At 40.2% G+C, this 27,758-nt stretch overlaps 1 long non-coding RNA gene across 1 annotated transcript in view; it reads left to right on the plus strand.

The window, feature by feature from the left end:
• Positions 1–27,758, plus strand: part of LOC124781028 — a 298,766-nt gene that overhangs the window by 21,864 nt on the left and 249,144 nt on the right. Inside the window, exon 2 of the long non-coding RNA XR_007015950.1 lies at positions 14,718–14,777. This is a non-coding gene — a long non-coding RNA (uncharacterized LOC124781028). The remainder of the gene's footprint in view (positions 1–14,717; positions 14,778–27,758) is intronic.

Here is a 27,758-nt window from a genome sequence, read left to right on the forward strand (position 1 = left end):
TCTGTGTTCGTGTCCACGTCCATGCTAAATTCCAACGTCTCACAATGATGCACGAGAGTATACACGTCATAACGAAATAAGATACGTACCTATGGAAACACCCATTAGAATGTGGTTACAAATTTTACGTGAATGACGTGCTTTTGTCAGATGAGAACCTGGGAAAATGTGGGAGATATATTGGTACATTGAGTCTGTTTATAAGACTTATTCGGATTGTTTAGTTGCTACCGTCCACGAGAGACAACACTCGGGCGCCAGTCACGAACAATATCATGATTTTAATCTTAGCTAAGATTTACTCTCAGAACTAACATTTCTACGAGTATGTATAGGTTACGTTCTTGGCCTATTATTATGCTACTTCAATAGTGTACAATGTTTTGTACAAACAGGTTAAAAGATTCACTAACGTTCGGCTATACGACTGTCGACATCTCACTGTAAACAGTAACTATGGTAAAATACCTAGGAGTAACCATAAAGGAGGAGCGACCATAAACACGCGACAGCACAAATCAAACAGAAGGAAATGCGGATTATAGGCTGAGATTCATTGAATCTTACGGAAACATAAAAACGCCAAAAGAGTAGGTTTACAAAAAGCTTGCAAAACCGATTCTTCAGTACTGCTCATTAGCCTGGGACCCAGAAGCTACAGAAGCGGTGTTAAGCATCACGTAGAGGGTTAATGTTGATACTTTCCGAGCAGAATCGGGCAGCATATTACAACTTCTTTCCACATCCGTCTTACCAAATGACCAAGACTAGAAAATCTGAGAAATTATAGCTCATACGGACTATCATTCCTCCCATGCGGTGTTCTTGATTCGAAAAGGATGGGAGAGGGTGGCTTTACAGAAGTACCCTCTACCACACACCGCACATTGACTTGCTTGGTGTTCGTCTACATGTAGATCTGTACTAGTACACTAACTATGAACAAACAACTCTTTGCCGTTTAGTAGTTTATCAGTAGATTTGTTATGTGTTGCAGCACATCTTGTGAACCGGACGACTGTACAAGATTATCATAGTTTTATTTGGAAAGTGAATGAAACGTTTTACTCTCCTACTTAAAGTAATCTGAAAAATCAGTTACGTAATATACTTCATGCTCTCGGTAAATTGAACGAATATACACGATTTTGCATTATTCGATGTAATTAGTACAATATACTCATTCATTCTGATACAACATCAAAGTACCTTAAATTCCCAACAGAGCTTGTTGACGATACACTGATGCATTTCCAGAACACACGCCAAACTCTTCGAATCCTTTTACACTGTCTGCATATCGACGCTCTTAGAACAGATTCAAACTGCTACAGTCCCGTACACACCTATTTACGCAACAAAAGCTAGGGATTAAGAGACTGAAATGTGGAAACTGTAGTAATTACATCACAGGAAGCGGTCGTAATTAGGCTTCCTGTATCTGTGTGTTTACATTTGCGCTGACGAGCCGGCGCTAAGCTTCCACTGGTTGACTCCACTGAAAACCAGCTATAACAAAGCAAGAGAAAAACTCATCCATGTTCTACTTGTGTCTCTGTTCCTGGGGGAGTGTAAATGGCTTCACAGAAGCAATTCTACAGCATCTTGGAATTTGTCAGTTCTTTTTAGGTAGTTTTTTGATTGGTTCCTTCTATAACTCTAAATCTCAGACGCTTCGGTTCCCTTCTTTTCCGGTTTTCCAAAGTCTACAATTTCACTACCACACATTGATATGCTCAAAACGCATATTCTCACAGATTTCTTCCTCGAATTAAGGCCGATGTTTGCTACTATTAGGTTTCTTTTGGTCAGCAGTGCCTTCTTTTTCTGTGCTACTCTACTTTTATGTCCTTTGCTTCATCCATCATCTGTTATTTTGCTTATAAGGGATCAAACGTCTTTCACTTTTGCTATTTATGGTTCCTACTTTTGTATTAAATTTCTCACTACTTTCGTCTTTCTTCCGTTTATCCTCAACTTACGTTGTACACTCGCAGACGGTGCATTCAATTCAGTATGTCCTGAGGTTCTTCCTCGTTTTTACTGAAAACAATAATACCATCACTGAGTCTTATCGCTGACATCCTTTCAACCTGGATTTTAATCCTAATCCAGAATCATTCCTTTAATTCCATGATTGCTTTCCCCGTGTAGAAATTGAACATAACGTGACAAGGACTGCGTCCTTGCTTTACATCCTTTTTAATCCGAGCACATTCTTAATGTCTATTTTTGTTTCTTATACTACTTTAAATGTCAATCCTTCCTTGTATTTTGTACCAATTATTATAAGATTTTCGAACATCTTGTAACATGTTACTTCGTCGAATAATTTTTGTAGGTCGACAGATATTGCTTCCATTTGAAGTACAAAATCAAAAATGCCTCTCCAGAGCCTTTACCTTTCCTAAAGTCAAACTTAACGTCACCTGTCAGATCCTTCTTAATTCTCTTTCCCATTGTTCTATAGATCATTCTTGTCAGCAATTTGGATGCGTGAGCTGTTAAACTGTCTGTGCGGTAGTTCTCACACTTACCTGCCCTTGCTCTGTTCGAGAGGGTGTTGTTGATATATTTCCGGAAGTCTGATGGTACGTTTCCAGACTCGTAGATTCCACAGACAAGCTTGAACAGTCAATTGGTTTCCACTTTTCCCAATTATTTTAAGAATTTCGAAAGAATATTATCAATCCCTTCTACATTATTTGATAGCAAGTTTTCCAAAGTTCTGCTAAAATCTAATATTAGATCCCCTGTGTCTTCAGTATTGATTCCCGTTTCCTGTCGTATCGCGTCATCACACAGACCACATCCAGTAAGGCGGAAGTTGTAAGATTGACCACTGACAAATGTTTTTTTTTTTTTGTCACTTTCTTCCACTGCTCTTCAAATCACTGTGCATCGTTCAATTTTTGACCCAATCTGTTTCCAGATGACCGCGTATTAATGGTTAACCTTTACCAGACGTACGGAAACATCGCAGTACCCACATCCTGCGATACCTCACATTAGTTAAACTAACCATTATACAGAGATGGCAGTAAGCCTTTTGTGTTAGATATCATGCCGGTGTGGGCGTGGAGGGGCTCCACCTCTTATATAAGAAAAAAAAGAAAAAAAACATGCTTACAGCAAAATTATTTCCATTTTCAATACGTTCTGTACAGTCAGATGGGTTAACAATAGGATCCACGCTAAGCACCTTATTGGCTGAAAAATTCATGATTTTGAACTAACGTATTTAGATAAAGAGCCTCTAAGCTCTAAAATAAAATACTGGACTAGGTGTGTGGATGATGTAATGTGCTTGTGGACAACTACTACGAGATAGTTAAATAATTTTTTTCAATATTTGATTCCCACCGGAATAAAATTAAGCTTACAGTGGAGTTGCGAGGAGTTCAAATGGCTCTGAGCACTATGGGACTTAACTTCTGAGGTCATCAGTCCCCTAGAACTTACTTAGAACTAGTTAAACCTAACTAACCTAAGGACATCACACACATCCATGCCCACGGCAGGATTCGAACCTGCGACCGTAGCGGTCGCGCGGTTCCAGACTGTAGCGCCTAGAACCGCTCGGCCACCCCGGCCGGCAGTTGGGAGGAGACTACCAACTTTATACAATAAGCAATAAGCAACGGCATTTATTTAAGATATGCAGAAAGTAACCTGAAACAGTTATACCGGCCAGTTCCCAGAATCTCGTAATACAGAAACATGTAGCGTTCCACACCTTGGTACACCGCCTACTATCTATACCACAAATCACACCAGACTATGTAAATTAGTCAGTTGTACAACATATTTGGCTTCTATATTCATTTACTTTTAACATTTTAATATACAGTAATGTATGATTTATTTGTTCAGAGTCTCTTTGTGTATTCAATTATGCTTGCGTTTTGAATTGGTATAGTCACAAAATATCACATGTCTTTGTACAACAACCTTATACAGCTATGAGCTTTCGCTGAAGTTGTGTGGATTGTTTGTTTAGTATTAAGCTACCTGACAATGGCCTAGGAAACCGAAAACCGTTTCATAACGAACTGCTAAGTAAACATTGTTGTTGAACATTAACACTGTGTATTCAAGTTTTGAAAAATATATTCAAGTTTTGGAAAATACATTTGTTATGGTGATACAGGATGCAACAAATAAAAGATAATCACAGCATAAAATTATCAGCTAAAAAACAAAATGGTGAACAAAAAGTCTATGGAAAACCTTTACTGGGTATGGGACAGGTTGGCAACAAAGCTGTAGCAAAATCCGAGAATAATTTTCTTGGCAATGAGAAGAATGAATGCAGAAAATATTGTAGGTGTATTTAAAGAGTATGCTAACCATATTATCATGAGTGTTACGAGAAGTGCGTAGAAATGTAGGAATTAATGAAAAATTGGATAACATTATGGCCACCTCAAATCAGTCTCAAGATAAATAAGCGGAGAAAAGTTGTTTCGAAAGTCCAGGAAAAGCTTCATAGCTGATTATGCTCGTTCCAGACATGGAAAGAGCTAGAAGTTTGGGAATTTGACGCTCTGTAATGAGGTTTATTTAGACTAAAGGATACAATTTGTCATCTCAAATATACGACGAAATCTTTGGTTTATTTTGCTGATTGAAGAGTAAGAATTAGATGTGTGACACAGTTTGGAAACTGAACTGCGAAAATAAAGAACAACCGTAATGATAAAATTTTACTTAATTTTTTATTACTATTTCTTGTTTCTCGCAGAATGTACGAAGGCTATATTTCAACCACCTATCGGTCTCCAAATGGCAACCATAGTGAAAATCAAAAATCTTTTATTTGCAACATTTAGCTTCAGCTTCCAGCTACTTGTCTACGTTGCTGCTCCCACACAGATATCTGTCATAGCGTGGCACCAACTTTCCAATACCTTTTCGTAGAAGGCAGCATGTTGTGATATCCAGCAATTCTCTTTGCTGGTCTGTAACTCTTGTAAAAGTCCAAAATGCTGTCTTCATAGCCAGAGGTTCATGTGGGCAAACAAATGAAAATCTGAGGGAGTCAAGTCCGGGCGGCATGGTGAGTGATCACTTCTCATGGGAAACGCTGCAGGAGCATCTTCGTTCGAGCTGCTGTGTGCGGCCGAGTATTGTTCTGAAGAGCGAAGAACATGGAATTTACGTTATGTAAGGGTCTTTACCTATTCACTGTACGCTCAAAACTGAAACGTTCGACGTGACGTGGTAGAGGGACATATTAGGTGCGCTGCACAACATATCTACGAAAGCTCCAATGGATTTTCATTGTGATTATAATTTCGTGACCGATCGGAGATTGAAAAAATAATGGCCTTCGTATTTGGACCTGGTGAATTTTCTGTACGTTTCCGTAAGGATTAGGATTCATACTTCTCCCCTTCTTGCGGAAGTTTACCACAGTTCTCTATAGTGTCTAAGGGTCCCACGCGATTGGGAAAAGGCACAGGTCGTCGGATGTACGCTCATAATTATAGACCTGTACCACTAACGTTGATCTGTTGTAGAAATATTAAGGGACACGAATTATGTTGAAGTATTGTCACCATTTGGGAGAACGAAGAACTCGTCAGTAAGAGCCAACTTGAATTTCGCATCAGAGGTCTCTCACTGTTCGTCTTTGAAACCATAGGCCAGTAGGTAACAGCGCCCATAATGGTGCGATTTTCATAGACTTCTGGATACATTCGATGAAACCTGCGTTGCCGCTTAATGGACAGAATACTAGGTTACAAAATGTGAGACCATCTTTGTTTGGCTTCAGCACACATTGCAGACAAAATTCTACACAGCGTTCATAACCGGGTTAAACCAACCCTGGAGCCGACGGGATACGTTTACGATTCCACATGGAGTATGGGAAGGAACCTAGGCCTTTCTGGCAGCAGTGTACAGTACGTCTCTGTAGCAGCGAAGTGTTACTGCTGATTGGAACAAAACACATGGCATTTCCGTTTTCAAGCAGAGTCGTAGCACAGAAGCACGAATATATATAAATGACCTAGTAGATAGTGTCGGAAGTTCCAAGCGGCTTTTCGCGGATGATGCTGTAGTATACAGAGAAGTTTCAGCATTAGAAAATTGTAGCGAAATGCAGGAAGATCTGCAGCGGATAGGCACTTGGTGCAGGGAGTGGCAACTGACCCTTAACATAGACAAATGTAATGTATTGCGAATACATAGAAAGAATGATCCTTTATTGTATGATTATATGATAGCGGAACAAACACTGGTAGCAGTTACTTCTGTAAAATATCTGGGAGTATGCGTGCGGAACGATTTGAAGTGTAATGATCATATAAAATTAATTGTTTGTAAGGCGGGTACCACGTTGAGATTCATTGGGAGAGTCCTTAGAAAATGTAGTCCATCAACAAAGGAGGTGGCTTACAAAACACTCGTTCGACCTATACTTGAGTATTGCTCATCAGTGTGGGATCCGTACCAGATCGGGTTGACGGGGGAGATATAGAAGGTCCAAAGAAGAGCGACGCGTTTCGTCACAGGGTTATTTGGGAACCGTGATAGCGTTACGGAGATGTTTAACAAACTCAAGTGGCAGACTCTGCAAGAGAGGCGCTCTGCATCGCGGTGTAGCTTGCTCGCCAGGTTTCGAGAGGGTGCGTTTCTGGATGAGGTATCGAATATATTGCTTCCCCCTGCTTATACCTCCCGAGGAGATCATGAATGTAAAATTAGAGAGATTAGAGCGCGCACGGAGGCTTTCAGACAGTCGTTCTTCCAGCGAACCATACGCGACTGGAACAGGAAAGGGAGGTAATGACAGTGGCACGTAAAGTGCCCTCCGCCACACACCATTGGGTGGCTTGCGGAGTACAAATGTAGATGTAGATGTAGAATGTTATGTCTATAACTCTGACGTTGGTCTGTTGTTTAATTTTGGAACATGTTTTATGTTCATATGCTCTGGAGACCGAAAATTTCCTCTTTAGAAATCAACATGGGTTCCGAAAATAACGATCGTATGAGATCCAGCCCTCTTTACGGGTCCACGATACCCAAAAGGTGGTAAGCACCGGAATCCGGGAAGATACCGTGCACCTTGTGTTCTCAAAGGCGTTTAATACAGATCCACACTGCCACCTAATAAAGAAAACGTGAGTCCACGAAATGTCAGACTAACTGCGTGACTGAGTGAAGAGTTACTGGCAAACAGAACACAGCACCTCGTTCTCAATTCAGATGGAAAAATATCTTAGGGTTTACCCCAAGGGAGTGTTTAGAAGTCAATTACTCTTCACAATGTATGTGAATGACATGATACACAACACGAGAAGTTCCAAAAGGCTTCTAAAAGATGATACTGTTTTATACAAACAAGTCGCGACGGTAGAAAATTGCAGGAAAACCTAAGGAGGGTCGGCGCTGGATGCAGGACTCGATAACAGACGTTCATCATAAACAAATGCAGCGTATTACGTGTACGTAGACTGAAAGACCCTTTATCATAACTGCAGAATCTCTGGAAGCGGTTACTCCCATATCTAGGAGCATGTGTACGGAGCGATGTAAAGTGAACCAGGAAACTTATTTCAGAAACGGCAGTAGTCAGGAAGATTCATTGGAAGATTCCTTAGGAAATGCAGTCCGCCAACAAAAGGGAGTAGCTTACAAAACCCTTGTTGGAACAATATTTGGTTATTGATCGTCAGGCCGGCCGATGAAGCCGAGCGGTTTAAGGCGCTCCAGTCTGGAGCCGCGTGACTGCTACGGTCGCAGGTTCGAATCCTGCCTCGGGCATGGGTGTGTGTGATATCCTTAGGTTAGTTAGGGCTAAATAGTTCTAAGTCTAGGGGACAGATAACCTCAGGTGTTAAGGCCCATAGTGCCCAGAGCCATTTTAACCATTTTTCTGATCGTCAGTATGGGATCCGAACCAGATGTGATTGATAGAACAAAAGGCTCAAAGAAAAGCACCATGATTTGTTACATGTTCATTTAGTTAGGAAGAACGCGTTATGGTGATGATCAACCAATTCCTGAGGCAGATGCTCCACAATGTACTCTCCGCCTCGCTTGCTGGGTTGTGGGAGTACAGATGTAGATGTAGATGTGACGTATGGTGTGCATGAAATGTATTCGCAGTTGCATATACGAACAACCATCTACTGTATAAGGGATTGCCGACAGTGAAAATTTGTGCCGAGCCACGACCCGACTGTGGATCTCCCGCCTTAAGCGAGTGGTCGCTTTACCTGCTTTGGCTACCCGTCCACGACAGACGGCCAGACGCAAACTTGTATATACAGTTATTCCTGCGTCACGACCTGTACTCACAAACACGTTACGTAATCCCCGGACAGGGTAGGAAATTTTATTCGAAAGTCGCTGATCGGCGGATAAGTGGGATATCGCAGCGCCTGCGTTGTTAATAAAAACGATGCAATGTTGCCTCGGACATGCATGTATGTCCAAAGGAGCGCAAACTGTGGTGTCTACAGCAGTTATAAAATAAATTAAATGTATTTTAAAGTTGCAAATATGAACAATCATCAGCTGTACACGGCAATGCCGACAGTGAAAATTTGTGTTGGACCGGTACTCGAACCCGGATTTCCCTCTTTACACGATCGGTCACCTTAACCATCTCATGGTCAGACCCAAGCTTCCATATCTAGTAGTTCACACGTCACAAACAGCACTCGTACGCATTTTGTAATTCCCGTACAGGGGAGGAAAGTCGCCGTCTGTTATCGGCGGATAAAGGTGATACAGCAGTACCTGTGTTAAGAACAATGGCGCAGTGTAGCTCATGCATGTCCGAAGAAACACTACATTGTTCTTCTTAACAACACAAGCACTGCAGTACCGTAACATAGGCTGCTAATTGAGGCTTTCCCCGATTATTCGTCCGCAGCTCGTGTTCGTGCGGTAGCGTTCTCGCTTCCCGCGCCCGGGTTCCCGGGTTCCATTCCCGGCGGGGTCAGGGATTTTCTCGGCCTCGTGATGACTGGGTGTTGTGTGATGTCCTTAGGTTAGCAAGGTTTAAGTAGTTCTAAGTTCTAGGTGACTGATGACCATAGATGTTAAGTCCCATAGTGCTCAGAGCCATTTGAACCAACCTGATTATTCGGTTATCTATAGCGAAATATAGAAAACCTGTAGAGGACATTGGCTTTGTACAGGCTCTGTGAGTTTACACTGAACGATAAAATAATGAAACGTATTGTACCTAAATAGGCAGAAAGGCCTATTTGGCTTGTAATATCGGTGATAAATCAATGGAAACATTAACAGTTGCAAAATATGTAGCTGTAACCGTACAGTGTAACCCACGGTGGAAGGACCACAAGAAATAGTTGTAGAAGAAGGTTCATCTGATTATATAGAGAGGCTTGTGAACTACAGAAAAGTTTACTATTACGATTTACAGACTGTACGTTCTAGGAAAATTCATGCCTGACAAAAGTTCCTTCAGTCCGCTCTCGGAGCTTTTGTTGCGTCGTGTGAAGTCGACTCGTGGTAGCGGGATGAATTCACACGGTCCTAGCGATAGGTCCCGTGTGATTTGCACTGGAACACTACTAAATCAGTATGCATTTTGGTTTCCCATCTCGCTTGACTAGCAAAGATTAAATTTGTCACTTCTTCTGTACCACTATTAAATACTCCGCAGCGCGCTACATTCAGAAAGATTCCGTGATCCTACCACCGGACAGGAAAGTATACGTCACGAACAATTCATACGTTGGCTGTAGCTTGCTCCTAGCAACTTCCGCCGAAAATCTCCTCTGAAAACTAAACAGAATTACAATTGAAATTCAATACTCACACACAAACACCACACTTCAAGTTTCCATGGAAACAAAGCGTATTTATCAGTTTGGTGCCTACGTTCGTGGTGCTTCTGTTTCCATGTTGGTATTCCTGTTACTGTGGGTTTATTAGTCGATTGTTACTTTTTATTTATAGTTCACTGTTAGGATCTGAGTTTATAGATTGACATTTTCTCATTTAAAAATAGAGAATTGCGCTTGGATGCTAGAAAATGGAGTATCACGTGGAAATACCGGAACATTACCGTCAAGGTTCGAAATTCGTGTGTATGGGTGCCGCATGCTCTAAGCCAAATCAGAAAAATCAGCGGGGTCCATACGTGCATCTCCGGATGCTCGTCATCAATTGGTTCGTGAATCACACCTACCATCCTGTATCGTTACCAATGACGAAAATTGTGTCTTCGTGCTAACGTAAGGAAACGGCAGGAGTGGTTGAGACCAAATAAAGTAGTAACTCCTTGTACAAAGACCTGCGCGCAACCACAAAAGGTAATATCAGGCACGTGGTGCAACAGCGACGGAGTTGTGTACTATGAAATGCTTCCAAGACGTGTAACGACCACTGCTGACATTTATGCCGACACCTGAGAAGTCCTGCAAACGCAATCCAACAACAACGACCAGTGGGATTGCTTGAACTGATGCTACTCCATGATAATGCTCGCCCGCATTTTCCTAGACGGACAGAAAACACTATACACGAGTAGGGTAGGGAAGTCACTCCACATCCACCTTATTCACCGAATCTTGCGCTCTCAGATTTTCACCTTACCGCTCTCTACGAACAACCTTCAAGGAACTTCCTTGCTGGATGAAACTGCTCTTCGAACTTGCTTCACGAGCTCTTCGCCACAAGACCACGTGATTTTTATAGTCACTGAATCGAAAAGTAACCTCAGCTTTGGCAAATTCTTGTAAATAGTGAAGGAGACTGTATTACTGATGGCTGAATTCTCTCTTATGTATAGCTGTTGTGTTCGTTAAACTTGTGGAAAACCACTACGAACTTATGTACCAACCCAATATTGACTTCACTGAGCCCTCGCCAAATCAGCCTCATTCATTGACACACTTTGTCCAGCTAGTCACTGCCTCCTCGACTTCATAGGGGACCCTTGACTACGGACACGTGCTCGCGCCCAAAATCGCATCACACCCCAGAATACCGAAAATACCGCAATCAGATTCTGCATCAGTTCAAGAGAACGCACTTCGTTTTTTTGCAGGTTTTCTGTATTTGAAAAGAAGGGTGACCACTGATTATCATCGTAGGAAATAGACTTTGAAACTCCATATCCGCCGCAAAAGGGTACAAGTCTTGCATACTACACCTCTCGACCGATGTCAGCCAAGTTGTTTTGGATTTAGAGAGCTCCAAGCAGTCTCCACGAAATAGACACTCAATCAACCTCACGAGTAGAATTTTGAAATTTAAATCGGACATTTCTTGCTCCCGTTACTAGCACTCTTCAGCAAATACTGATTCCTGTCAGAACAGTTAAAAATTATTTTTCATCATGTGTTTCAAAGATCGGGGAGACCGATCGGAAAAACCGATCCGTCCTATCCACGCTTGACAAAAACCCCTGTTCCATAACTCTTATCTCACTAGGTTAAAAAATGGTTCAAATGGCTCTGAGCACTATGGGACTTAACATCTGAGGTCATCAGTCCCCTAGAACTTCGAAGTACTTAAACCTAACTAACGTAACATCCATGCCCGAGGCAGGATTCGAACGTGCGACCATGGTAGTCGCGCGGTTCCAGACTGAAGCGCCTAGAACCACTCGACCACAGCCGCCGGCTCTCACGAGGTGACATTTCTGTAAAGTAGACTACGAGATGTGGTCTCTGAGACTCCTATGTTTAATCCAAGATTTAAGCTGTAGATCATTTGAAAATTTTACTTATGTTATATATCATTTATGGTTACAACTGTATAAATGTTGTTTAAATACTCTTGATTTTATTGCATTAAATAAAGCCAACAGTATTTTATTTTTGTATGAAACAAAAATCACATACTCTTGTGAACCTTTTCCAGTATTACACAAAACGAACTGTTAGCGAACTGAATCTTACGTTCTGAAAAAAAGCAAATTTTCGCATAAACTTGCATATAAAAACTGAACTCTCTAGCCAGAAAAAGGAAGGCTGCAAAATTAAGATTCAGTACTGAGCTCTACACCTTTGTTTACCAATTCTCAGACAAATTTAATTTTAACTAAATAAGTATGTTTTTGGAGAAACAGAAAGGTCATCATCTTGTTCGCTAGCAGAATTGTGATCACTGGCTATTGAGAAATTGTTGTCTCCTACGTCTACATCACCCTTCACCGTAGTAGACCTCTGTTTATCCACTCCGAGATGATTAGATCCTCTTCTGAATATGTAAACGGTATTCCGTATTACGCACGGTGATGCGTTGTGTTTTTGGATTTTCCAATTTCTTGGTCCACCCCCTGTATGTACATCGCCATTACCGATCTTTCTACAGCCATTTAGAAGCTCCAGTTGCAGAGGTAACCATTACCCTGGATGCTACAGCAAAAGCTTAAACAGCACGTTTACTTTTGGGTAGTCTGCTATGTGTACTCGAACGGACCCGTGAAGTTCATCTAATTGTATTACTAATCCGTGTACTGCGAGCCCAGAGATGAACTGCCATAAAAAGAAATTTTAAACGAATTTACAATGAATTTGCCATACGTGTTGATGGCGTTTTAAAAGCACGCTTTAGTTTTTAGCAGATGATATTAGAGGTGCTGTGTGTACGTTAACACACTTGCATAGAAAGGTGGTGAATGTATGGTAAATGACTGTTCTGCTTTAGGACACGGAGTGCTATAATCATCGACATAATTTACCGACTATGACAATATTAACAAAATTCTTCAAAAATAAAAATTTATTACAAAAGTTCTAAAATTGCTTAAATCGAAATAAATATACAACCTTAAAGTCTGATAACTATTTTCAGTTGTTCGTACGATCATCTTTATGTGAAAGATGGTAAAATGTTATGTCAGACATACAGAATACGAATGGACCGCATCGTCTGTATAACTGATACGCGCTCAAATAAGAGAGAACAATAAAATGTCATATACATGACTGCAGTTTTATTAAGCTTGAACTGTACTTTTATTGAACTTGGATTAGAACCAGGCTTTTATCACTTTGGCACAGCCAGCATCGTATTGTAGTTGCCTCTTATATGACCATATACCTGTTGTACAGACGATGCGATCCGTCCGTATTCTGTACGCCTGACATAACATTTTACCGTGCTTCATCTCAAGATGGTTGCGTGAACAACCACAAGTAGGTATTAGATTTTAAGTTTGTGTCTTGTTTGCAATGCAGACAATTTTAAAAAATTGTAATAAATTTTAAATTTTTTTCTCCATTCCTGATAAAGTCAGGTACTACTAGACGAACTTTCTCGTCTTCCATAGGTCGAGAGATATACCTGACAAAAAGACATCTTCTGCTATTAAACATCTTATATTGTTGTCTCTTTGCCATTGTCACCCACGTCTGCATAATTTTCCGCGACAGAATCATCTGTATGATAGTACGCTTTGTTTTGTGGAGTCATTGGGTAGACCATTTGGTCTCCATGCAGAAACTATGTTTTTGCTGTTCAGTCTTACCATTTGTTGCTATCCCAGGTGGAATGATATGAAAGATGGAAAGTTCGACCTCGCTGTGTTTTTTGTATTCTTCGTAGTTTACTTTTTTTTAATCAGACTTGCGGTTTGTTTGTTGTAGTCTTACATTATTTCATCTCTACGTACAAAATCTTATATAATATGTTTTATATATTCTAATCTATGTTTGGGCCAATTTTCCTCCTCTGCTACTCCTAGCACCAAGTGAATTACCCCTTGATGCCTCAGACTCACTTGTCCCTTCTTCTCCTGAGGGTATTCCATAGAATTTCTTCCTCGCTTCTTCTTGTTAGTGCTTTCCCATTCCATATTTTTTTTCAATTAAACTATTACATTCTTTCAGAGCACCATATTTCAATTTCTCCCTCATTCTTCTTCTCCGAATGTCTGGATCTTGTTCTAATTGAACACTTTTAATGAAGAAAACTATTTCGCCTCTAGTAGTCTAGTTTTGACGTCATCCTTGCTTCAGTCATTTCGTCTATGTTGCTTTCTAGGAATGACAATCCTTTCAGTTCTTCCGCTGTTGAGTCCTTCCCAGATCATATATAAAGCAGTTATTCTCCTTACTATTACTCTTCATCATCTTCCTTTTGGCTTTGTTCATCTCTAAGCCTTATTCTTTTCCAATCATCTTGCCTAAACCTTTTACCACGTCGTGTTGTAAGTCTTTCTTACAACAATCCAGAAACGTTATCAGCGAATTCTACCATTTTCTTCCTCACCATCCTCTTCAACTGCTGTCTCCAAATTTTCATTCTGTGCTCTCACTGTTTCTTGGAGATAAAGTTCGAATACCACAGATATTCAGCTGAAATCTAACGTCGCTCACAAACCTAATATTCTTTCTCGGTCCTGGGATTTTATTAGTCACATGTGTTTTGTTATGGTAGATTGCTCATCCCTGCACTTTATATCAAAGGTCTCTAATCTTATTCCGTCCCTAATCATTGAAGACTTTCTCTAACTCAGCAATGCTAGGAAGGTATCCATATTTTTCTTAAGTTTTCCGTTTCTGTTTGCAGGAGATTTCTAGTAATTTCATTTTTATCCGTAAACGAAATTTCTGTGCTCTTTTTCTCTAATGTTTACTAATATATTCAGTGTTATAGGCTTAACTGTAACTATCCAACCTCGATATAAGGTTCACGCCCAGCATCTCTCGATGTCTATGGTACTACTAAATGGCTGAGATTGAAATCCTTTGGTGTTTATTCTTGTGTTCCAGAAACTTTGTCTGAAGGCACTGCAGTTCGACTGAAGTGGGCGAACAGATCTATAGCACCCGGTGAGTATTCCTATCATTCCCTAAAGTTAGAGTTTTAGCTGTAATGCTAACGGAATCGGATTCTTAACTAATGCAAGGACTACGAAGATAACAGAAATTAGGGCTCATACGGAGGCATAGAGACAGACGTTTTTCCCTCGCGCTAACTGCGAGAGGAACTATTAGTAGTACATGGTACCGTCCACCACGCATATTACAGTAACTTATGGAGTGTGTATGTAGATGAAGAATTTAGTCAGGAGACAGCACAAAGTGACACAGTATAAAACAGATAACAGTCCCTTTGGTCTGCGTGATCGTTCTGTCTAAAACCTGAAGCCACATTACCTAGTGTAGCCTCTAGATGACTACCTTAACTCCGTTCACCTTTCGACACCCAAGACACACACTTTACTTCAACCCATGAATTTGTTTTGAATAAACAAATAGTGTTCGCTCTTTTTGAGGTACAATAGTGTTTCCTCAGAATGTCCACCGCAAACTTATCGTTCCCAAATCCATCCTTAACATCTGTCCTTGGCCACGTAAGAGGCAGATATAGCTAACACCTAAATAACTCGCTAAAAGAGTTGAAATTAAGCTTTACAATACAGTTATTAAATTGGCTAAAAATTCTGATTTCTCTTTGCACAATATGGGTACTCAGTACACATAAAATATCACAAACTGGATTTATCTTTGGAGGCACTATGTTATTGCTGTCGCATCTAATCACCGTATCATTATTGTGGACTTCGTTGCAACAATTTTGACCTGTGTTGCCAAAGTAGATCGTCTTCCGTATATTTATCTGTACAATATTAACTTATTATTCCTTCAGTGCTTGGCAAGGAAATTACAATAATAGCGAAAATGAAACACTTCCCTGATGCGCAGCAAACGTTACTTATTATTACGCACCAACTTTCGATTTCTTATTCCTCGCCGCCCGATAATTCCTGAAGGAGGTGAAAGACTGTCCATATTAAATTTTTAATATTATTTATTTATTTTGATAATTTCTTGTTAATCCCAAAAAATTTCTACAAGAATGAATAGAAACTGCTTGAGTTTCGGTAGAGACTGAAGTGAATGCTCTTTTCTGAGCGCGCAGTTTGGACCATAGTGTCGACGATGGGTATTCGGACGGGAAAAAATTAAACGTGGAAGTTTTGCTGCGATAACATTTCGTTACATGTACAGTAATCTTTAAACCGATTACTACATACATATGCAAATTAAATATTGGACTCTCTCTGTGATACTATTGTAAGCAACTGCAATTGATTTTACAAATTCTAGGCAATGTCTGAAAAATATCTACTTTCTTCTCATTTTATGTTTACATCGGTATTCTGAGTTTCTTGCATTTTAGGTGCTGTCTGACTGATGTTAAAAGAAAAGGTGACGCTGTTTTCTTTATACTGTTTGGTAGGTGTAAAGGAGCGGTCATAGTACAAGACTTGGTCACAACTCAGAGTACTCCAGTTACATTTCTCACGTATAAATCTTCATAATGTTATAAGCGAGTCTGATTCGCAAACACTCACTGGCTGTCATTTTCTCTCTCTTCATACGCAAATATAAAAGTAAGTCAGTGCCTGATACCGGTTCGAAGGCTTCTCCGCCATGTGCTGTTAAATGAGGGCCTGAGTTTATGTAGACATAAAGTACTACACCATTATTGACCACTGGTGAACGACAGAGATTAAGTGTTACGCTTTTATCAGTGTTAGAGCAAATAACTATAACATATTTAAGTTGTGCATATCAGAGGTACCTTCAACAATATTCCACTGCTACTCTAGGCTAATGAATGCACCATAGTGTATACACGACACCTATTCATGGTTTCTAAAGTTCTCGAATTTATTTACGTCTTAACTTTAATATAAACAAAATAACAAAGACATTCTCTCACGATAAGCGAATAACAGAAGTCTGCGCGGATGAACACCACTTAACGTGACATGCTGCTATTCACCGGTGGTTTGCAGTGCACTTACATAAATAAATGAACAGTATAGAGAAAACAGGAAGAATATCTGAAGAAGTACTGCACAAAAATATTTTTATCTGTAGAAAAAAATTGTTCGATTGAGAAGAGATACATTAAAGAAGTACAGATGCCATCATACATGAAACAGACAGCTAGTTATACACAGGTGATAAATTTCGCTCGTTACAAGTAAAGTACGATTATTGTTTCGATAATTAGTGTTTCATTAGCTTTCGAAAATATTTTCTAAGCAAGGAGACTTAGTCACTAAGAGAGTAAACAAAACTTGAGATGGTTTCTTAAACATTGTCTGGGCAGTGTTATCCCTCTTCCTCATCTTCCCCTTTTTTTGCCCTGTTACAGTTACTCACTAATTCTTACCTTCTTTAGCTAAATAAAGTAATTTGTATGCAGAAAAAAGAGAGAAATTTTTTTTTAAGAAACTGTTGTCCAACGACGACAAGGAAGATAGATGATGCCATCGTACACTTAAATTTGTCATTAAGCCATTCGTTCTAAAAGAAATGTATCTATGACAAATGATGTACATTTATTGGATTACAGCAGAGAGGGGGAGTGTTCAACAACATTGAAGTATACTCTGTAACTTCGCAATCACAATCATGCTATTTAGTGGGAATATATATTCCACGTAAAAAAATGAGATAAGCGAAGTCAAGTTTCCATAATGTACCAAGAAAGTGAATCGATTAGCATATCTGGTATGGGTGCCACAGAGGTAACACATGGAAGAGAAAACTATGTGTCTGGTATTGACCAAAGTTTGATTACTGACACCGTATGAAATAAAACAGGCATAACAACACCAGTAGAGGGAATATTAAGTACATTCCTTACTTTAGAAAGAAACTTATTTCGCTTTGCAGTGCTGTAAATTAGAACTATAATACACACTGTTATTGGTAACGAAAATGATGTGGAACAAAAATTGTTTTGTCTCATATATCAGTTACAGTTAGTAAAATGTGATCAGAAATAGAAATGGTTCTAAGTGAACACTGGCGGCGGTAGAACAGTTCTGCAGACACCTTCAAATGCTGGCTCTCAAAACCTCAAGAATAGATCGCACGACTGGCGTACACTCTCTTAAATTTTTTTCAATAAACCGAAGTCGGCCATTCGCCTTCCGTTCTCCAATCTTTACATGCTCGTCCCATTTCGCATCGCATTGCAACATTGCGTCTAGATATTTAATAGACATGATTTCGTGAAGCAGCACACTTCTGACTCTGTATTCTACCATCACAAGTTTGTTTTTCCTACATCTTTAAACACAGACTTGTAACTTTATCGAAGCTATGTCTCCATGGTTTATTAGCCTCATGCATCAAGAACACTGTCTAGAGTGATGCAGTACTGCAGGTTGAACCAAATTTGTGGAGGAAACGGAAGTTTGTTTCTTATACTTGTCAGATGGTGCTGCCAGACCTTCCTCTTTGACGCAGAAAGACAAAACCGTAGTACTCAGTAATTCTCTGGGGACTTAAGGGTGACTGGGGGTAGCAGGCGCCATCTCAGGTTTCAGAAACAGTAGAGCCCCTCACTATCCGACCTCCACAAAAACTGCCCATATACTCCGAGGAGGTGCTCTTCACCTAATAAGACTGTTTTCCGCCGACAAAAGAGGCTATAAAGACGTTTCAGACGACACACTACACCAGTGTGGTGGGTACAGGGATACATTTCGAAGCACGGAGCTCCAGTATTCTCACTAAAATAACCATGAAATGATGGCTGTAAACCAATTAATATCGCATAAAGGTATGTGACAGAAATATAGTATCTCTCTTACATCGCTCTAAGAAAATGAATAAAAAGGAACTACCAAGATTGAAAAACTGAGTCAACGCACATGACATTTGAAAACAGAAAATGTCACCTATCAGCCTTCTATTAGACAAAAAAATATGGTGTGACACATTCATCAAATTCATAAACAAAAACCTAACATGAGGGTTAGCATGCTACCTCAAATTCATACATACATTATATGTGTTGCCAAAAAAAATTAAATAATGGTAGGGATCTTTGTTCAATATGAATATTGAAAAAAAATAACTCTTGGCCTGGGTTACAGTGCACGCTTGTTACTATTAGCATCGTCTTCACAGATATACAATTTAAACAAAATTTGTGTTTTACATAAAACAAAATTTGCCTGACCCTGGTGCCTGTCGACACTCGCAATTTGACAGGCTGTCCACCTAGCAGACCGTCTTATGATGAATCCTGTTCACCGCAACGTGTACCGGCTCCTTGGGGCCCAGTGGTCCCCTGAGAAGGGCAGGAGTTCCCCATTGTACCTGCCAGTTGATCCTCCTCTTGCGGTTTCTTGCAACTCGATCGCTTCTGAAACGATAGTAAACGTCTCTGAGAAAAGTTTGCCCACTTCACACAACCTTAGCCCAGCACATGATAACACCGTTGTTTTGCAAGTATGACAATGTCCAACCATGAGGAATTTAACGAAAGGCTGTAGCTCTAGTTACTCTACCTCATTTGAACGTAAATTAATTCGTGGTTCCTACTCAAAAAGTTAGTTCCGAACCCTGACTGAAAAATGTAAAATCTTCCTCATTGTCCTTAAAAGTCTTAAGCTTAAGAACTTGTTATTGTTTCTCAACTACAGCTCGGTGGTTATGATGGTCAAAATGAGATATGTGTTACTCATCATGTTCAGAGATGCTGTTGTAAATTCAAACTAACATTTTATAGCCGCACAGGCTGGTGAACAAACAAAAAAACTAGAGGAGTACACAACACCTACAAAACATGATCGAGGTCGCTTAGTGCTCCATTGGCGAAAACTGGTGTCCCACAAATTTTAAAAGTCAGTCCGGCAATTTCTGCAGGGCATTCTTTGCCCCTGTTGGTAGGGCGAAAAACTCGTAATAACGTCTGCAGTGCGTTCTGTGATCACACAGAACACGAAACTCATTAATCCTGCTCGTACCACACACAAAAGTCAGCTCTGATGACACCATATGATTTGCTACATCCTCCTAAACTTAACGACGAGCGTCTGGAACTAATCGCTTCCCCCTAAAGAAAATTTAGTGTCTCACCAGAAAACTGATTTGCTCACAACGGAGTATCTTCCGTGGTTCCAGAATATTAATTGCTATTGTAGATTCTGCATCATCATACATCTCTCTAGTTTCGCTCTCCTGATCTTCCGCTAGGATTTCCTAGGGCTCATGAAATGCAAATGCTATTGACGCCTATCGCATAGAAATTTCGCATACGGTTAGCTCTGATTCAAACGAATCAAACTTGCTAAAATCTTTATTTGCTTAAGTCACTCTAGACCAGCCCTATCCATGTATGGAAGAGATGAAGCGGAAAAATACGCTACAAAATTTAACATTCAATGATAAACCTACTTGCTAGAATATATTTGCATAAAAATACGAACCAAAACGTTGCATCAAAACAAGTGTTCAGTTCCTGTGCTGTGAAATGTGGGAAGAAAACAGCAAACTTACATTTATAAGAAGAGGAACAACACCAAAAATGTAGCAGGAGCGTAATATGTAGAAAATTGACCACGCAACCATTCCGCTGAAGATGCCTTGCAGAAAACAAAGGCGAAACGCGTTTGGCACGAAAACTGTATTTCATTCAGTTGCAGTCAGACGATCCATGAAGTAAAAATTATCAGTATACCGTAATAAAAATACAAAATTTTCACGCGAATTGTAAATATCTTAATAAAATCCCCCAATTATAGACACATACTAAACATCAATACACCACAAAAAGTTTGCATGAGCCACACTATCATAAGCTGCAGCAGCTGGTTCACGCTAACTTCAGTGACAAATGGGACAAAATGATCGTTACAAATTTTTGTATCCCAAAGAGCTGTTTCACTGTGTTCTCTTAACTGCAAGAAACTCAAAGGAACCAAACGTTAGACTCTGCAAGAAGGCTGACATTAATATCTCAGGTCTGTTGCTTAATTTTTAAATTAATAGCAGCCCGCGACCAGCTTATACTTTGTGGGCAGGAACTGAACTCTCCCTAATTAGCAACGCGAAATCGCAGTAATACAAGTCGATCTGCTGGAATGCTCGTTGATATCACACAAGTGGTAAAACTAAATGTTACTGGTAACAGGCCAGAGAATGCAATGCTAATTGCTTTCGTAAACCAGTAAGTAAATCTCCTTGTACTTGGCTTAAGTCAGAAATGACAACGCTGACATAGGAAAGTAGACAACAGGTTATATCTGTTTCTAATGGGTTGCCTGGTCATGAAAGGTTGCAGGACAAGTTGAAGGATCTTGAAATTTAAGTCAAGTCTGCTTGTGACATGAGTTTATTTGCTCAAGAAGTTAACAACAAACTAACAGACTGCAAAGTTATCTGGATAATCAGTTACATTGACTTTCAAGGACGCTAACAGGTGGAAGATGCCGAAATATTCCTGTCAGAATGCATGGAGAATAAAGCACCAAGGACCACGTATTCAAAGTTGAAGAATCTCACGTGCCAATGTGCAATAAATGTGCAATAAATCGATTCGGTAGCATGAGTTGTGTATTAGAAACACACAAGTAAGCGAGCTGCCCGGAATATGTATCACGCTACTGCAAACTGCGAACTTAGTTTTCTCAAGAACAGCAAAATGTGCCGAACAGGACCAGACAATAGCCAGCCACTAATTCCCCTCGAACTTGCTTCTTCTCAACTGCCCACACCACAAAATTCAACATTTGGGGGAGGACTGTCTGCTGTCACAAATGTCACGCACGAGAACTGTTGCTAAAGTCAAAAGTAGGGAAAACTACAAGTACCTTCCCTCGTTTTCCGTACAAAACACACGTTTTCAAACACAAAACTGGTACTGGGACAGAGCAGTGTCTTCACAATTGTTCTACCTTCTTTGCCAAGAGCGTTAGGTTGAACGACGCAATTCTACTGTCTGAACCAAATTTTTAAAGCAAATGCATCTGACCCTCCCACGTTGGTCAGATGGTGCCGCCGTGTCCTGCTCTTTGATGTTCGTGCAGAAACAGAAAAATGTCATGCTCAGTTGTTCTCTGCTGAGTGGCCGCAGTGTTCACACGGTGTGCAGGCGCCAACAGCAGCCAATGAGCAGATCTTTACCCGACGTCTGCGGAAACAACCTGTATCCCCAAAGGAGGCGCTCTTCACCTAATTTGATTCACAGACTGCCCTCTGCTGACAAAGAGGCCATTGCGACTTTTCTGGCGACACACCACCCCAGCCTGCAAGACGTAAGGCCACATTTTCAAGTACACTCCTCACTATTCTCCCTAAAATAACCACGAAATAGCGACAGAAACTGAATTAATAACTCATAGCAATATGTGACAGTAGCAGCACAAGTTTTTTGTGTCAATATCCTTAGTTGCTTCTAAAATAGGTGATCGAGTTTTATAACCGTTGGACCAATTTCAGAGGTGAACTGTCCGTACCAGTTAATTTCTCAGACGCACAAGTGTAATGTTCGAGTTTAGAGATTACCTGTTGCTTCATCTTTGCAATAAAGTCACTAATGGGTAACTAGACGCTAGTAACTCGTGTGAAATGCTTATGGCATATGGTTTGAACAAATGGACACCTAAAACTTCCTCCGTTGTATCAGTCTGACAGAAAATGTTGACGGTGCTGTCACACTTTTTCTTCAATTATATGCTCTTGGATGCATTGTGTGGCGCACGTAGAACCGGTTCACTGGAAGACTGTACCAGGAATTTCCGTCGTAATGTGTATCTAATGTGGATGGAATTTGTATCTGGTGCAAAGACAAGGTGCTTACTTTAATTAAAAATAAATATAAGTTAACGTGAATAAGTAGGAAACATATTCCGTAATAAATATTTTTGGAAGGTGACTATTAACAGCAGTGTGTAAAATGCATGTTTGACCATCAGCTGCTGTTATTTTAAACCCAAATATCGACCGGTTTCAGTAATGGGCCTTCTTCACGGATGAGAGTTAAATTGCTTGAGCCACAACATTACACAGAGCAGTACTGATCTACACATTATTTGAATAGTGACAAATTTAATGTTGTGGCTTAAACCATTTTAAGCCTTTTCCGTGAATATGGTCCAAGACTGAAACCGCTTGATATTTGGATTTAAAATAAAAGCAGCTGATGATCAAGCATGCGTTTTATACACATTCCGCTATATTCTAAGACAGATTAAATATGTAAGTGTAACGTTTCGAAGTGACAGGAAATGAAATAAGCATATAAGAGCAATCGTGGAGATGGCGAATGACTGACTATGGTTCAATGGAAAAGATCTGGAGAAGTGTAGCTTACTCATAAAGAAAACCACGTACAGAACTCTAGAGATACATGTTCTCATGTTCTGTTCATGTGCCTGAGATCCAAACAAGACCAGATTAATAAAAGGCATTGAGGAAATTCAGGGGTGTCCTAGTAGATTTGTTACCTGTCCGTTAGATCAGTACTGAAATTCTCTGTGAGCCTATATGGAAATTCTTGGAAGGAACACGCCTTTGTATAAGCTTATAGACACACAATTTGCGACGGATTGCGAAACAAGTACACGGCATCCAACGTTAACTCCTTGATGTTCCAACCGTATAAGGCAGATTACAGGTGGTGCAGAGCTCCATAGGGAATTTTCTCTCGTTCTTTTTCTCATTGGAACAAGAAAGGGAATGATTAGCGATGGTGCAAAGTATCCTCAATGCTACATGTAAATCTGTCTATATATGTGATTTATCCATTCCTCTGTCGTCAAAAGTGTTTACTGTGCCATTTATAGGTTGCTATAGCAGATTTAGTTGGGTTGTTGTATCTAAATACCTTTATGTGATCCTCAGCTATAGTATAGAAACGTCGTCCAGTGTAACCCGCCTACTGAACTGAGCACTAAGTGCATTGACATTCGTAGACGCTCGACTCACAAAACTTGCCTTTATAAGCTTTTATGTCGCGTGGTATCCAACTACATATTCACTGCCGGTGGAAAAACGTTCCCTCTTTTTCAGCGTGCGAACAAAACGCGTTAAACAAGAGATAGGGCCAGAGGGGAGTAGTTGTACAAAAACACAAGAGGATGGTGTCCCCGCGACCATATTTACGGAATTATGATCGATGAAATCATCTAGGGTTTCCATCCGGATGGGAGCCATCCGAATGGAAGTTCTAGAAGATTTCATCAGCAGTCTACACCGGGAAAATTCTGCATTCGCATACATTTCAAGAATATGTTGAAATAATGTAAGAGAATTTCTTGACTGTTTTTGTTTTGCATTTATGTGTAAATTCAGCAATCCACATGTGTATATGTAACAAATTGCAGTGCGCTGATGATTGGAAATTTTTATAAGTAGCTCTATTCTTTTTAATAATACATGATTTCAGAGACAAAAACTGCTACAGCCTTAAAATGAAATACTAATGTAATCCGCTGATACACCTGAGAATAAAAGCGCACGACCTCGGAATACGTCTAGGAAAAAAATGACTGAGAAAAGTGACTGAGACAAGTAACTGTTTTAATTCGTCTCATAAACGATTGCAATTTTCAAATCACTATTCTTTGTGATTGACCTAAGGTTATAGGGAAAACAGATACATTTCAGACACAGAAGACGTTTGGTTTAAAATCCATATCCGCAACGAGACTGGAGCCCACAACTTGTGGTTACTGACATCGGTCCTTAGTGGATTGGACACAGATATCCAGGCCAGCTGGAGACTGGAACCTCTGGTGTTAGTTCAGATGTATTACATTTATTCTGTAGGCTTTTTTGTTCTACGCCGAACTGCTGAACAGTTCTTTAGAGAGAGGCAGAGAGACAGAGAGAGGGGGGGAGGGGTGAGTGAATGCGAGAGAGAGAGAGGTAATTATGCTGTTAATTACTAATTATTCTCTTAAATATGGGAGAAGATCATTGCACGTCGAAATGTTAGGTATTAGCAGTGTCGTATTATCTCCGTAGCTGTGGCGCAGTAACAGAAAGTTGGCAGTAGCAGTAGGGGCATGAAAACCGGCTGGGAAGACAAGAGGCCGATGTGGTAGGACCCCAAACACCTTGCTGGCCGGTCCCGGACCTGTTTGGCAAGGAGGGCCCCGGCGCCCCTCTGTCGAAGGATGAAGCTTCCCAATGCACTTGCACAGACACCACTGCACCAAATAGAAAAGGGAGAGCATTGCTGGCTGCACTAAAATTCGGTGCAGTCGTTTAACTGAACTACACGCCAGTGAATTCTGCAGAGTGCTGTTTTGTCTCCTTGCAAAAATCGGGTCATGCACACTTCCCTGAAAATACACAAATTATTTCTTGAGTTTAATTGGCTTGATTGACTGATCGGCTTCCTTGACTATCTATATCAGGAGTCTCAATACACTTGAAAAAATTAGAAACATTACTGAAAATACAGAGAGATGGCTGCAAGCAGCATCGGGCAAAGCCAAGTGAGAATCTGTAGATACTGCAGGATACACCAGGATAGTTCGTTCAACTACGTAGTGCCTTCCTCGACCTTTGCTAAATCAACTTTTGTGTTTTATCTGAGAACCCGTAGTGATCTGAGAACCCACAATGACATGATACTATGCCCGGAAATGTAATAATGTTCTGGGCACGACATCTAGCGCCACAGTTTATTGTTCAGCAGAGCATAGTTACAATGTAGCTGTGAAATGACGTCGAGAACAGTCTCTCACAACTTTACTTCCTGTTCTTTTTTGTGCTATACCCTTAACGTTTTGCCATATGGGAAACTATAAGGAGCAGTGACTTTTTCAGAATATAATTTGGATTTCATCAGTGATAACGCTTTGCGGTTAAGAACTATTGCAAAGATATGAAATCCCAATGTTTCGTGAGAGACTTCCAAATGTGTGGCACAGCAAGCAAAAATTTTTCTTATTTAGTACCAAATGGGTCCAGTGAAATAAAGTAAAGCGTACTTATATGGAAATATCACCCCGATTTACCAGGCGCTATCCTATTGCAACTGTTATATGCTTTCTTTCCTGCGTCTTCAGAAGTGACTTATAAACTAGCTGGACTGGAACTTGCAGTTTAATACATATAATAATCTTCAGTGCATCTTTACTTTTCAATATTGCAATACTGTATGAGGAATATAGATTTAGATAAGATTTTGGGGCCAAATGAGCATTGAAGTGCGAACGTCGCCGCCGCCACGTATGAAACAAAACAAAGACAACTGATTTACTTTTTGTGAAATGAGTGTGAATTTGTTTTCTGCGTATGTTTTGAGAACATTAAGCCGCTATAAATCAAAACGCAGGGCATTAAAAGGTGAGAATTATGAAGACATGTCGGTTTTTGATGTATAAACGTGCAACAAGTCACCGCTTTGCTTTGCTCAAGCAAAAAACAATTTTTGTGTTTCCGAAGGCTGCCTCTTTCTGCCTCTGACGTGGACGACATATCATAATCGGACAGACATCAGGACCAAGTCGATTTCAATCGCGGACAATAAATTCCCTCGTTGTGCAAAGAATAGATGGCACGCTACGGTCACAAAGAAAGTCGGACGTCAACAGGGAGAGAAGGAAACACAGAAGCGTCGTACATGGAAAACGAGTTTACATTCAAAACGTGAGTACATTCTTTTAATCCATCGAACAGGTTAAGCTTCATTACCAATACATCATCTGATTATTGTCATTAGAAATTCTCATGGATCGTATATCAGAGACATGCTTGGGTTTTAGTTTTCGGAACTAGACCGTGCCACTTTAACAGTACTTTTTCTCGAGGCACTCGTCACCCACAACTCTTGAAGGCTGCTTTTAATCAGTCCTGACCCTTGGTTAATAATTTGGTTCAAATGGCTCTGAGCACTATGGGACTTAACATCTTAGATCATCAGTCCCCTAGAACTCAGAACTACTTAAACCTAACTAACCGAAGGACATCACACACATCCTTGCCCGAGGCAGGATTCGAACCTGCGACCGGACCGTAGCGGTCGCGCGGTTCCGGACTGCAGCGCCTAGAACCGCACGGCCACCGCGGCCGGCGATTAATAATTTCTCCCGTGCAAAGTCACATACGGTCATCGCACTACAATACTGGTCTTGTAGTTACGCATAATATGCTGTCTTCTCTGCAGTTCCCTCAACTAGTTCTGGTGCAAATTTAGACCTCTTAAAGTAGTGGCTAAGTGCACGGACGTAATAGCTGTGTATCGCATAGTGTATTATATAGTAACTTCTTAAACAGCACTGTGTTATCCTGTTACATATACTACTTGTGTCTATTTTTACGATTCACTTTAGTTTGTGATAACGACTTGAAAACTGTTTGTGGACAAATGGGTATCTTTCGCTAAAGCTACAAATAAATAAATTAAAATAAATAATGAGAAACAGTAATTCAATAACCACAGCTGTAGGTCACATGGCATCTGTGCCACTGGCATCATATATTACAATATTCATTGTCCTCCAGAATGTCATTTTAGGTCAATATTTCCGTTACGGACTGGATCGTTGTTAGCTGTACAAAATCTCTTTCAATAATTCTAGGTCCTGTAAATAAATCTCGTAAATTTCTCTCAGCGTTCGCCACCCTCTGATAATACGCAGCAAGTGAATGTACAAAACTAATGAATTTCTGCAAGTTCTCTTCATACACAAAAGTCTCCCATACGTTGGGTATTACAACATAAAGCTGTTAGCTCACCTTGACGTATTACATCTCCAATAGGGAACCGTTATTCAGGAATTAATATTACTGTATAGCACGCAACGCCATCGTCGATCACATGACTTAATTTCCCTAGATACCGTAATGCCGAACCAATTTAGCATGTCTCTTTACGAATTTTGCGTAATTCACTACACTCTACCACTGTGTATTTTTACGTGCCATCAGGATATCTTTGGATATATTTATTATCTGACAAACACTTCTGTCAGCACGAGGAAGGTATGTAACTATTGAAGTTCGGACTTTATGTTGGTTTTTCTACTCTTCCGTGCTAGA

Source organism: Schistocerca piceifrons, chromosome 1, assembly GCF_021461385.2.
Source record: "Schistocerca piceifrons isolate TAMUIC-IGC-003096 chromosome 1, iqSchPice1.1, whole genome shotgun sequence".
Classification (NCBI taxonomy): Eukaryota; Metazoa; Arthropoda; class Insecta; order Orthoptera; family Acrididae; genus Schistocerca; species Schistocerca piceifrons.